This window comes from Anopheles gambiae, chromosome 2, assembly GCF_943734735.2.
Source record: "Anopheles gambiae chromosome 2, idAnoGambNW_F1_1, whole genome shotgun sequence".
Taxonomy (NCBI): Eukaryota; Metazoa; Arthropoda; class Insecta; order Diptera; family Culicidae; genus Anopheles; species Anopheles gambiae.
Window position 1 is genome coordinate 8,614,117 of NC_064601.1, and position 12,054 is coordinate 8,626,170.

At 43.2% G+C, this 12,054-nt stretch overlaps 1 protein-coding gene across 4 annotated transcripts in view; it reads left to right on the forward strand.

Annotated features, from left to right (window-relative positions):
* Window positions 1-12,054, forward strand: part of LOC1281479 (protein tincar) — a 91,007-nt gene that overhangs the window by 31,445 nt on the left and 47,508 nt on the right. For 3 of the 4 annotated variants that reach the window (XM_061643808.1, XM_061643809.1, XM_061643810.1), the window contains exon 4: window positions 64-114. The exons of the other annotated variant lie outside the window; for it this stretch is intronic. The gene's annotated coding sequence lies outside the window, so the exon portion shown is untranslated. The remainder of the gene's footprint in view (window positions 1-63; window positions 115-12,054) is intronic. 4 annotated transcript variants of the gene reach the window in all.

Below are 12,054 nucleotides of genomic sequence, written 5' to 3' on the forward strand. Positions count from 1 at the left end.
ATTGGTAAGGTTTGTCCACAGCTAAAAACATCATAAGAAAATGGGTTTCTTACTTTTCCACAGGCAAAAGTATCCGATCCGGCTAGCGCTTAAAGTGTGCATCATGCTGTAAAGGTAGGTGTTTGCTTTCCCCTATTTCCAACACAGTCATTTCATAACATCAGAAGTATTCGTTTGGCGCACATATTAAGATATGGATGCTTTCATTAGATACGCACAATAACTTTGGCCTATTTTTCGCCAAACCCCCCGGGAATACCATCACCGGAAATCGGTTTCGTGAGTTGAATTCAAAAATTTACAACGCACTGCCAAAACGTACTACCTACCTTCCGCACGACAGGGCGATGACTTTCCTGTCGATTGATTTTTACCTCCTGCTACACTTCATCCGTTTGTCGGTTGGAATACGTAACCAAACCTCTTCACTTCAAACAGCGAGGGACAAGATTATTCAACATTTGCGTGAACAAAGTTGCCTGCGAGGAAAAAGCTCATCAGCTCGGGTTAAAGGTGGGCACGATAAAAGGTGCGAACTTATTTTTCCTCTTTCTCGCCTCAGAAGAGTTCGTGAGCAATCCCGACGATACGTGACGGTATTTGAAATGTCAATCATCGGTATGCAAGGCGCACGAGCCGCTAGCTGGCTTATAAAGTTGTTGTTCTGTATCAGCAACCCTACGAGCCACTGGTACGAGCGTTAGCTTTTATTTTTTTACTGTATTTTTAACGTAACATCACAAAGCCTTATACCGGCCAGGGTGACGATCAGCATTCAAACACATTTGTCATCTTTGCTTAAGGTTTTATTTTGGTAAATGGAAAGTAAAAGACGTAAAAGAGCCACGCCACATAAACACATCAAGCTGTACAAACAAACACAGGATATTTCGTTTTGAGCATCGTGCATACATTTACTGCTAGGAGACGAGAACATAATCCTTAGTTGATTAAGTTGCTTTACAAAAAGCGGATGCTTTCCCGTTTTAGAAAGGAACATGTGCAAGTGGTTAAAAGTTTCATGGTTTCTATGTAATGAATGAATCTAAAATGGAGAGCTGCGACATATTATTCTTATGCTTTTTCTTACCTGTGCTAACACCGCCCATGTTTATGCAATTTTGGAAAAATTAACAAAATATATCAAGTCTATGTTAGTTTATTGTTAGTAAATCATTTCTAATATTTCCCTATTTATTTTAAAGCTCTTGTTTTACTAAAAAATTATCCACCTTTATGGTAAATTTATTTGCGTGCGACCCACTTCTAAACTGCTACCTCATTTATCCCATAAATCACGTGGCAATAAATCTTTCTCCAAGCGTTTCCTAAAGCTCACCGTTTTGATTGTAGTGAAACTCAAATTAAGCATGAGTATACGTGATTTGGTAGTACACAAACAACTGAACCTTTAACACATACTACCTCAAAAGAAGGAAACGAATACAAACCAAACCTTTGGGTCAAAGGATAAGCCAAAATCGGGTCGTTGTTCTATTAATGACACAACACTCCTGCCCAATTGCGTTCTTCGTCCTCATTCACACACTCATTTGTCCACCCACCCGTACACATACACACTAACATCGAAAGCAAACAAACCTCAATCTTCTCTCTACACTACGTTCTGTCCCACCGCTATCTGTTCCATGTCGAGCGTAATCAAATTAATGGTTATTGACGGAATAACGCGCCAAAAGTATACAACACAACGTCCTACGTTTCGTGCACCCGTTGTATACATGTGGTAGGACAGGGTAGAAAAACCGAACCCAGAACGGGAGAAAGCAAACAACAAACAACCTAGAAAAAGCCATTTGTCCCCGTTCATGTATACTCCGCCGGAAGGAAAGCGGAGGAAACGAACATACTGGGTTCGAGTGGTTGACGGGACGTTTTCAGCGAGCACCATTTCAAAACCCTATGTGGATGAAATGCGGTACAATTTTATCATTACTATTCTATTTTCTTACGTTGACTCGCGGTAAGATATACTACTACTTTACTACCAGGCAGAGACGAGGTGCTGCAAGAGAAACGCCCGAACAACCTGTGTGCAGGGCTTTTTGAATTTAATTTCCATCCCAGTGACAACCCCTCCCGTACTTTTCGGTCTCACAGCTAATAACACATTGTGTAACCTTACCACGACCGGGAAAGGCAGTTTTGGCAAACAAATGGGACGGGCGAAACACACTATCAACACTGTCGCTACGCTCCTAATCCGTCGCAGGAATATGGCAGTGAAAATGAATTAATTTGCGAGCAACTCGAAATTCGGCAAGGATGGGAAAAGTTCCATGCGTCTACACCAACACTAAGGGAAAATTCTCACATCCTATGCCTAACACGGGGCTGGGTTAGTATGCGTGTGTGTAACTATTGCATGTTTCATCTAGTCAGAGCAAGTGGTGCGAAGCATAATTGGATGATAAGGAAAGTTTTTCCTCCGGCACTGAAGCCCTCCAGTTCATGAAATTTTAATCGTCAGTAGTTTGTTTGCTCTGCCGGTGAAAATTTGTCCCGCAAATTATCCCTCCCCGCAATTGAGCGGCAGAGGACGAAAAGTCAGTGAGTGTGTGTAGATCCTTACTATCTCATATGTGCACCAGGGCACAAAGCTGCCTGGGGTTGGCAGGGATCATCCTCCACGTCCACGTTGGAATTAACCCGTGCACTGCTGTTTGCTTGCAACATGATGGTAATTCGTCAGACCGAATGTGTGTACCACCGTACAGCATCCGTTTTCTGCTAAAGGAAGCTCCATTAATAATCTCACCGTCCATCCAGTTCACCACAGCCAAGCGGCTTGGTGGAAACGAAAAACATAGAAAAAGCATGTCATTGCGAAGGCAAACACTGTATTTTTTTCCACCCTCGGCTGTCCATAATTCGTTCGAAATGCTTCGAATCGTTGTGAAAATCCAGAGAATACAGAGATGATGAGGAAAAATGGCTACAGCCATAACTCATCGTGCAGAAGCCGGAAGCGCGTGTTGGTACACTCCCGTGCTGAATGCATTTACTCAAAGCACTGACATCCATTTGCAGGTTATAACTCACCCAGTACGTGCCCACCGGCAAGCGAAAATGCACTCGTAATGCTTCATGTGGTGGAAAGTTTCTGATTTATTTTATGCGCCTTCATACTTTTGAAATAGGAATAAAAAAGGACATATTTTAGATTAAAGATCCTGGACGGTGCCGTCACTGTTGTTTGCAATTTGTCTTCAATCAAGTTACAACCACTGGCTCTTTTTTTCTAAAGAAGAGGGGTCAAAATTATCATTCCCTCTAACGTATACGAGGCGAAAAGCGCTACTCAACGCGATTCTTCAAAGAAACCAAAATTCGAAACAGATTGCCAAAACTGCATGAAAATCGAAACGCTCCACTTGGTGCACGTTTCAAGTCATGGGTCTGGTATTCTGGATTTGAGGAGGCAAACCGAATTCGATCAAACGAGCCATGGCTTCAAACTACGCTGCAGGGCGAAAGGACGTGCAAAAGGCGAGACCAACGGCTAAAGGACGAACGGTACTTCATTGATCAATTCGTTCATTTATCATTTCATGCTTCACGTGGAGCAGGACGAGTTTGGGCTGCAGGCGGACAGGTTTAAACCACTCAGAAACGTGAGGCTGTAAAATGTCATTAAAATCCAGCATCAAAATTCCATTCCATGATTGCCCGAATTGAGCTTCATGGCTCTATCAGCGATTGAGTTTTCAATCTTTTTGATCGATAATTACACGTAAATAAATTACATCCTACGGGCTTATTGTAATTAATGTTGTTCATATTTCGCCAGCGACATTACATCGTATTTTTTACGTTTTTCAAAAACGATAATTGGTAATTCAAACAGATTTCCCAGCACCATCTTGAAATATTAATACGATGAAGTTTAATGAGAATATTATTGAAAAAAAGTAAAAAACCTTTTAACATAATTGTAAAGAAGATTTTTTTTACATTCTCGAGCGAACTGTACACCCAAAAATTTTGGCTTAAGCTGCAAACACATTACAACACTGCATGTACAATCGTAAGCCTACTTTATATTCGTTTTCAATTCAATATCACGTTCAATGTCATCTTGCCGAAAAAACGAGCATCAAATTCCATCACTCAAATCGGATTTAAATCCATCTACGTCGTTCTGGCTGTGAAAATAAATGGAAGAAAATTCTCCATACTTTCTTCCCACTCCCTGCTCCCAGCAAAGGATTGATGTAAAGGAGCGAAGAATTTTCTCCCCGATTTCAGTCACAAAAGCCAATTTCTTGCTACGCAATACATAGATGGCAACCATAGTTGAGATACAAAAAAGAATGTCCCCAACCAGTGTATATGCAACCCACAAAAACTAACGCCTGCGGGAAATGGGAAACGAATACTCTAATGCTAAGCCACATCATAGAACCTGCCTTCACATAGACACACACAAACCAACCATTAAAAGCGTAGCACGAAGGGGACGATCGGTAGGATGGTTATTGGTTAAATTTTTCGTTTAATGTTTAAACGCTCGTGTGAGGGAACCTTCCCCACAACACACAAAAACAGTTCCCTTTTTATTATCATTCCTAGCTTCCAGCTGTAGTGGTGCTTTTAGGGAGGAGTGGTGATACTACGCAAAGGACAATAGATTCCACCGGGTGTCACTTTGGTAACGCACACAAGAATATTTCTAATTTTCAACAAAAGATACCCGTCCCGTCCTCGTTCAGTATTTCGAGTGCTGTCTATTCTTTAGCCAGCCGGGCTCTTGCTGGAATAAATCCACCCTCCCATTCACCACTGTCGATCAATGGCTTTTGGGAAGCCGTTTCGTTTTATGGAAATTGTTACGGAACTAACCAAGCTGCCTCATCAAAACATCAACCTCCCCAACACTCCAACGCATGACGCATAAACACCTTCCACTTCGGAGATCCTGTCGGGCCGGGTGTCCGCTGCAGACATTCGATTTTGGCGCGAATATGCATGAACATGCTGTGGTTTCCTGTGCGTGGGAAGGATAAATATCGGTGTGTATGTGTGCTGTGTTGTTGTTGGGTGTATGGCAGTAACCACCCCCTGCACGTCACATTCACGTGAAAGGAACCATTCGGTCTTTGTTTAATCTGGCAGTCAACAGCGGGCGATGCTAGAATCGACTAAAGAAGATGAAATTGAACGATCCGCCCGCACAATGAAGCTTCCAAAACAAACGACATACATTGCATGGGTGAAAATGTGGAGCGGGTGATGTGGAAGCGATATTTTTGATGAATTTCCCTATGAAAGCTACACGAGGGTTTGACGAATCCTCAGGGTGAGGAATGTCGGTTGGCACAGGTGGTAATTTTTTTATTGCCTACCACATATATACCATTTTTGAGCAGTACACAAAGCATTTTTTTTTTGTTATTGCAACACAACGTACGTGGCACAGAGTACCCAGATTCGAACAGCTCGTCCGCCGGTTAGGATTATGGTGGGAGTTTTTGGGAGATATAAAAGCGAAACACATTCAAATGCCACCCTCAACAAGATGGACGACCAACGTACTTTGCCATGGCCTTGTTTTTACTCCCAGCAATGGCGGGGGGGCGGAGGAGGTGGTGTGAGGAGAAAATTCGTTTATTACACTTGAAGGATTCCGTACTGATGAGCTAAGGGATCCCTGTACCAACCCATCCACCATACTGCACGTATACGGTTTCGTCCTTTCCGTTCGTGATCTGTCACAATGCCCGCCTGTTGGAGCGTTAAGGCCGGCGAGGAGGTTCGTTATGAATTTTATTGATTTATTGTACCCCGAAGTGGGTGGCTGTCACAGGGGAATTATTTGTTTCTGCCGTGCGATGGATGGAATGTTTGCATCTGCTCTGTGTTTCGGTTGGGATTTTTGTCGCCAGCACACCAGCGAGAAGCATTAAACGACGTGACAAAATTGCAATATCCTTGATAGGAAGTTAAGGCAGCAATTAAAATGTTTGATTTGTCATCAACTCAAATTGCCCAGAAAAAGCGTTTAGCTTGTTTCTTCAAGAGTAAGAAAGAAAGATTCTTAATGTCAAAAATTCCCTATACTATTTTGTAATCATAAAACCATTACGAATACGAAAACGAAAGTACGAAAATGAATTCCCATGTTTCATCCAGCCTAGAGCTTAACAAATTCATATAACTTCCAGTGCATTGGATTTTTCTTGTTCAACTCGACATGTATTTTTTAGAGTATCCTCCGTAGGTAAACGTGTTTCGTTTATTTAATTTATTTACAATTGTCATTTTAAGTTATTCACTGGTCTTCGCATGGTCTTCGTTGATATTACAAAAGCACATAAATAAGAGAGCAAACATCACTATTTCCGAATCAATGCGCCTGAAGTTATGCAGTTGCATTGCGAACCAGTTCTAAAAGGGTGATTCCAATCCAATAACAAAGAAGATAAACAATGCTCAAATAAACTAAAGGAAATCTCCTAACCACCGATGCCAAAAACCAAAAAAACAGGACCGAGGAAACAGAAATACCCTTGCTTCAACATGAGATTGGTTCACGGTGTACTTACAATCGTGTAGGGTCGATCCAAAGGATAAACTTTTGAAAAGAAATGCAACGAGCAGAGCATCATAAAACACCCAATCAGATGCTATACCGGCAGACCGGTTGGGAAGTAGCGTACAGGCAGTAAACAACAGCTGTCGAACGGAGTTGTTGTGAACATTCTTTCCATCAGCAATCCCTGGATGCATGTCGTCAGGAGCGAACGTATCGAGGAAGTGTTTGAACAACTGTTTGCTATCGGGCCGGGGGAAAACAGGACACTTGCTAGCGCCAAAGTACCATGATTGTACTTTCAAAGTGTTTTGCATTGCACTTTCCTGAAACTTCTGTGTATAACATCGGTCGCTTTCTCAGCTCGTTTTACCCTTTACTGTTCGCTTTCCGCGCATCGTCGAAGCGTCACGAACAGTGGTTGCTTTTTTATGAGACGGCTGCAGCTCCGATTGACAGAATGGGACCATCCTTGAGGTGAACAGTGTCGTGTTACTGAGCGATGACGTTCGATCGTTGACGCAAGTAAGGAACCGACGGATGCAATAGAAAAGAAGGATAAAAATAATCAAGTTCCCACCGTACCAGGCTGAATGTGGCACCAGTGGACATAAATCATTACATCCTTCACTCAGGCTGTAGCTTGGTTTCTCTGGAACGCCGATTGTGGGTGAAAGCTTTCTTGGAATGGCTAAGCTTCAACGGGGGGAGAAAAAAGCAAACAAACAATCACAGCTTCCTGCGGATTGATCTGACCCGATCCGGTTGAGCCGGGAGCTAAACGAGACCATGCTAAGGCGGGATGGTCCTTTCATGCTTCGCCGTATCCAATTGCATTCACCTCGAGAATGGATTTTTAATCCTTTCAAGTCCTTCTTCCAGCTCTTTCATACCACCATGGCTTGACGACGTTTGCTGACACCTTACCTTATTCGCAATCCTACGCACGAACTTTCTTTTTGGCCTTTCCACCATTTATATGCCTCTTTCCGGTGTAACAGTTCGGCCGGTTCACGGGGGAGCCCTACTCCAGCTGAATGAACATCATAAACCCCACTATCGAATGGCATACAGCAGACGATCCCATCTCCTGTACCAACTCATACCTCCTCACTCTTGGGAGTCATCCTAGCTAGACGAAACCATCATTTTGAAATGCGTTTCCCGTCTAGCGAAACGAGTTTGCACCGGGGCGGGAGTGAAATGGTCGGTCACTTATCGACACTACGCGGTACCGTGAGCTCCAAAATGCAAGCTAGCAAGTGGATAGGAAGGAACCACCCTCCCCCAAAGGGCACATTATTTATTTTGCTTTCGTGCCGTGATTTTAATTCAACCATTTATAGTCATCGCGAGCGACGGTAACGACCCGTTGTGTTGCGATCGTTTTGGCCCCCATCGTGTGGCACTGGCTCTTCCGCTTCCGGATTTTGGCTGGTGTGTGAAGCGTGGTAGCGCCAACCTTTGCTCGGTTGTCTTTCGCGTTGTTTTGGAATTGATCCAACATACAAGGCGCAACATGATGGCAATACGATTATTTACATTCCCTGTACAGCAGGGGCTTTGATTCTTTTTGCTGCCATTTCTCTAGCTCTGCTTTGCGTGGCTAGAGAGCGTTAGATAAGAGCTTGAGAACAGAACGTAAGAGTTTACATTTTAAAACGGAGTATAAATTATCAGTGATTTCAATGTAAACGATAAAGCACAGTTGTCAGCGATAATAACTGGGTGACTTTTGCTTCAAGCCCATTCAATGGGTTGCCTTTGTACAGCATTTCTTACTGTGCGCCTTAAATTGAGCAGTTCTTTACGTTCCCTTTTCACATTCAATTGTTGCTTCGGTTAAAGTATTCCTACTATTGACGTCTAAAAGCTCCAATACTCGTCCTATGAATATTTAATTTATTCTCAACGTTATTTGCAACTTTTCATCACCTGCGTTCTTTTGTTTTTCGTTTTTGTTTTGCTCTCATTGCAAACTTCCCACGTGAAAATTTGTGGAAATTTTCCGAAACGCGCTTTGCATACGTGAAATTTCTTCTGTGAGTTTCGGAAAAAGCGTATTATTTATTCTACAGCAGCTTCTCGCTCACATCCGTAGCAGCTTTTGCTCACATCAGCCTATTTGTTTTTGGCTCGTATTATTTTCACCATCCCGTACGTCGTGTGGCATTTTAGAAGTTTTGAATAATTGATGTACAAACGAATTCTCTAGCTACCTTTAAATAAAAGTATACTCTTGGCCAAAACTGGTAAAAAAACTACAGTTTTTTTATTATTCAGGTTATTAGAAGCAAAGGTATAGTAACATGTGCAATCGTGTGAAATTATATTAGCCCCATGTCTCATCAAGTTTCAACATCTTTTACACTGACCCTTGCCCCAAGTGCCACTCGAAGTGATAACCTTCAATCAAAAGCATCTCCACACACACACACACACACACACACACACACACACACACACACACACACACACACACACACACACACATCAGCCAAAGGCACATCAAAAAACAATAACATCCAAGGTGTCAACTTGACGAACGTTTGATACGACCACGTCGCTGTCAAGGAGCGGAGATGCTCCCTCCGAAACGCCGGTATCTTTCCTTTCTCACATTTTTGACAGACCACCCATTTTCTCCCGTTCTGCAAAGCATCAACGGTTGGGTTTGGATTCGCTCAACTTGACGCATATTCAGCCTAGCAACGCTTGGTTTGCAATGATCACAGGGCGTAGCTACAAGGCTCCCACTCCTACCAAGCACCAAGCACAAAACCCAGAATGGTCCAAGGATGCCCAAAGGGAAAATGTCGGAGCATAAATGCCTGAACAATTATGCTCTCCCCACGTTCGGTGCGTCATGCCATTCAGTGAATCACCCTCAGCCACTTGCTGCTTTTGTCTACCGGCACTGGCTAGATCCCCCCCCCCCCCACCTTGTGAAAGGGTCGCCGCCCACACTTGTGTTGGTGTGCATGTGTCAAGCGTGTCAGCACCAGGCAAGTCCACGCTGTTACCTTTCTGTGTGTTTTTCATTGAATCGTCGTGCAGAGGTATGAAAACGCATAATCATACACGCACATTCAAACCACGGTGGTGAAGGCTACCGTTCCTCCTAGTGAGTACACTCTACGGGCAGAAGGATAAACCGTGAAAATACGGTACGGTTCTAAAACGCTACTCTATTAACAACTCGACTGGCCATTTTGAGTTTACTTTTTAGCTTACATGCCGTGCAGTGGCTGCAAGCATGCAACAGCAGCCGTCGTCCGTGGTCGAATATTGTGTGCAAAAACAAAACAAATCATTCTTGTGTTTCGCCAACTCTCTCCCCTTTTCAGCCCGTGGAGTGTCCCGTGTAGAATGTGAGCCATCACATGGTGTATGTGCAATCGTCAGCACACCCGTCCCGTACGTATGGAAGCTTCCAGTCTGCAATTCATAAATTCTTTACACAAAAAGGGATCCTTCACATCGAAAGTGAATGTTTCACGTGGTCGGCGCAAGGGAAAGAGGAACCCTTCTCTTCCTTTGTTTCAGGCAAAACAAGAAATAAGAACCTGTTCCTTCAACTCATGGTGCTCATTCCACTGGTGGGAGCTGCTGCAATGCAATTTTCCAACAACGACGTCAGTGTCACTGTCAGTGTCACTTTCTCTTACACATCATCAGCAAGGGTTTAAGCCCTTCTATCTCGCTATGTTGCGCTCGCTTACCTCCATGCATCTGTCTGGCCGTCGCTCGTGCTCGTTCGTTCGCTAGTTCGAACCCCAATGTGGAGGGTGTGCTTTCCGGCGCAATTTTCCAGACGATAGAGTACGGCGCACATTCACATTGGGAGTCTCCATCGATAGAGATGCATTAGTTAAATTGTGTTTGCTAGCGGCTTATGCGGATGTCAACAAAATAATCATCTGCTGCGTTTCTTCCCACGTGGTCCCAATCGCTTAAGGTTTCGCCACACTGCATATAGTGTTCAATCGATCATTTATGATTTGCATACTTTTAGGCGCTTAGTTCTTAGATACTTTCGTTAATGGTGTGTATGATCCTTCATTCATTTAGCAAACGAGCAAAAATACTCTCTTCTCACCCTATTAGCTCGGTGATGGGCGTAAATGTCAGCCCATTTTGTTGGATGATTTATTTATTTTCTCCACTTCGACCCACACAACCGAACGAGTGATTCATTACACGTTCATCCCTCACCATGAATTGGTCAGCTCAAAAGGATCCCAATCGTTCGTACCCTGCCAGCTATCGCCACGCAAACTCAATTACACTGTCCATCAAGCTCGCCGATGTCTTGGCACGCTGCGGTTTTGCCAAGCTTCCGCTCACAATCTTTTCCACGAAATTTCCCACTGTGCGCTACTCTGCTTCATACAGTACCCCGGGGTGTTTCTGTTTCGTTGATATTATGATACACCGAAGGGGCAACTCATTGAGGGCGGCTGAAGAAAATGGAAAAAAGGAAAACTTTGGCTTTATTTTATTGTCCTCTACCTTACAGCCATGCCACGGCTCTATTGTGCTGGTGTCAGGAAAAATAGCTATTTTCAAATCATTCATTCAACCAGTTTCAGTCCCCTTTTTCGGTTTTTTGAATGGAAAAACGTGAAATTAAATGCTCTTCAGCGTGAAACAACGACCCGGGTGCGATATAACTACGCGCCACAGCATAAAGGAACGCCACAGGAAGCAATGAACATAATTATTCCTAGCTCTTTGTGTGACGTATTTTTCATGCACACTTGTCATTCCATCGTTTAATTGTAAACCTCTTTAACACTCGAGTTTAATGTTCGCTCAGTTCGCTTACTGAAAGAAATGCCCGTTTTTTTAATTTAACATTCCTGGTACCTCACTCCAGCGCAAAGAAGAAATGTCGCGCACTGTCTCGTAAAAAACGTACACATATGTCGAATATCTTCTTACATGACAGTTCGTTCTGGTAGTATAAGTAGACTTAAACTCCTAGGAGATTTGTTTTTTTTTTGCACGTGTTTGCTGATGTGTTTGCTGATGTTTCATATTGCTAGTCTTTGTCTCCGTACATTCGTGTGCTCGTAATAACATCGCTAAATGTGGTATAAAATGGTTTAATTTAGGTGAATGCTTCCACAGCTACGGACATATTAGATTCTTGACTTCTGTACACATGAAAAGAACTTCTCCATGGCTAGTAAAACCCGACTCACTGGTTTAGGTTGTGCTTTCATTCTCATAATGCGATTCGAGGGAACTTTGGGGGACAAACAGCAATGACCAGACGCAGAACGTAGCAATGCTCCCTCTTCTATCTTGCGACGTCTGTTGTCAATGAAGTGCGATCAATAAAATTCCCAGCCGTCTGGAAATGTTTGGTTCAAAAAAGACTATCTTCGTACAAGAGAATTATGACTGCGGGGTGAAAATAATCCCTGCAAAAAAGGCAAAGCCATTCTTAACGGCAGTACACGCGGCTAATTGCTTTCACCAAGGCAAAAGTTACT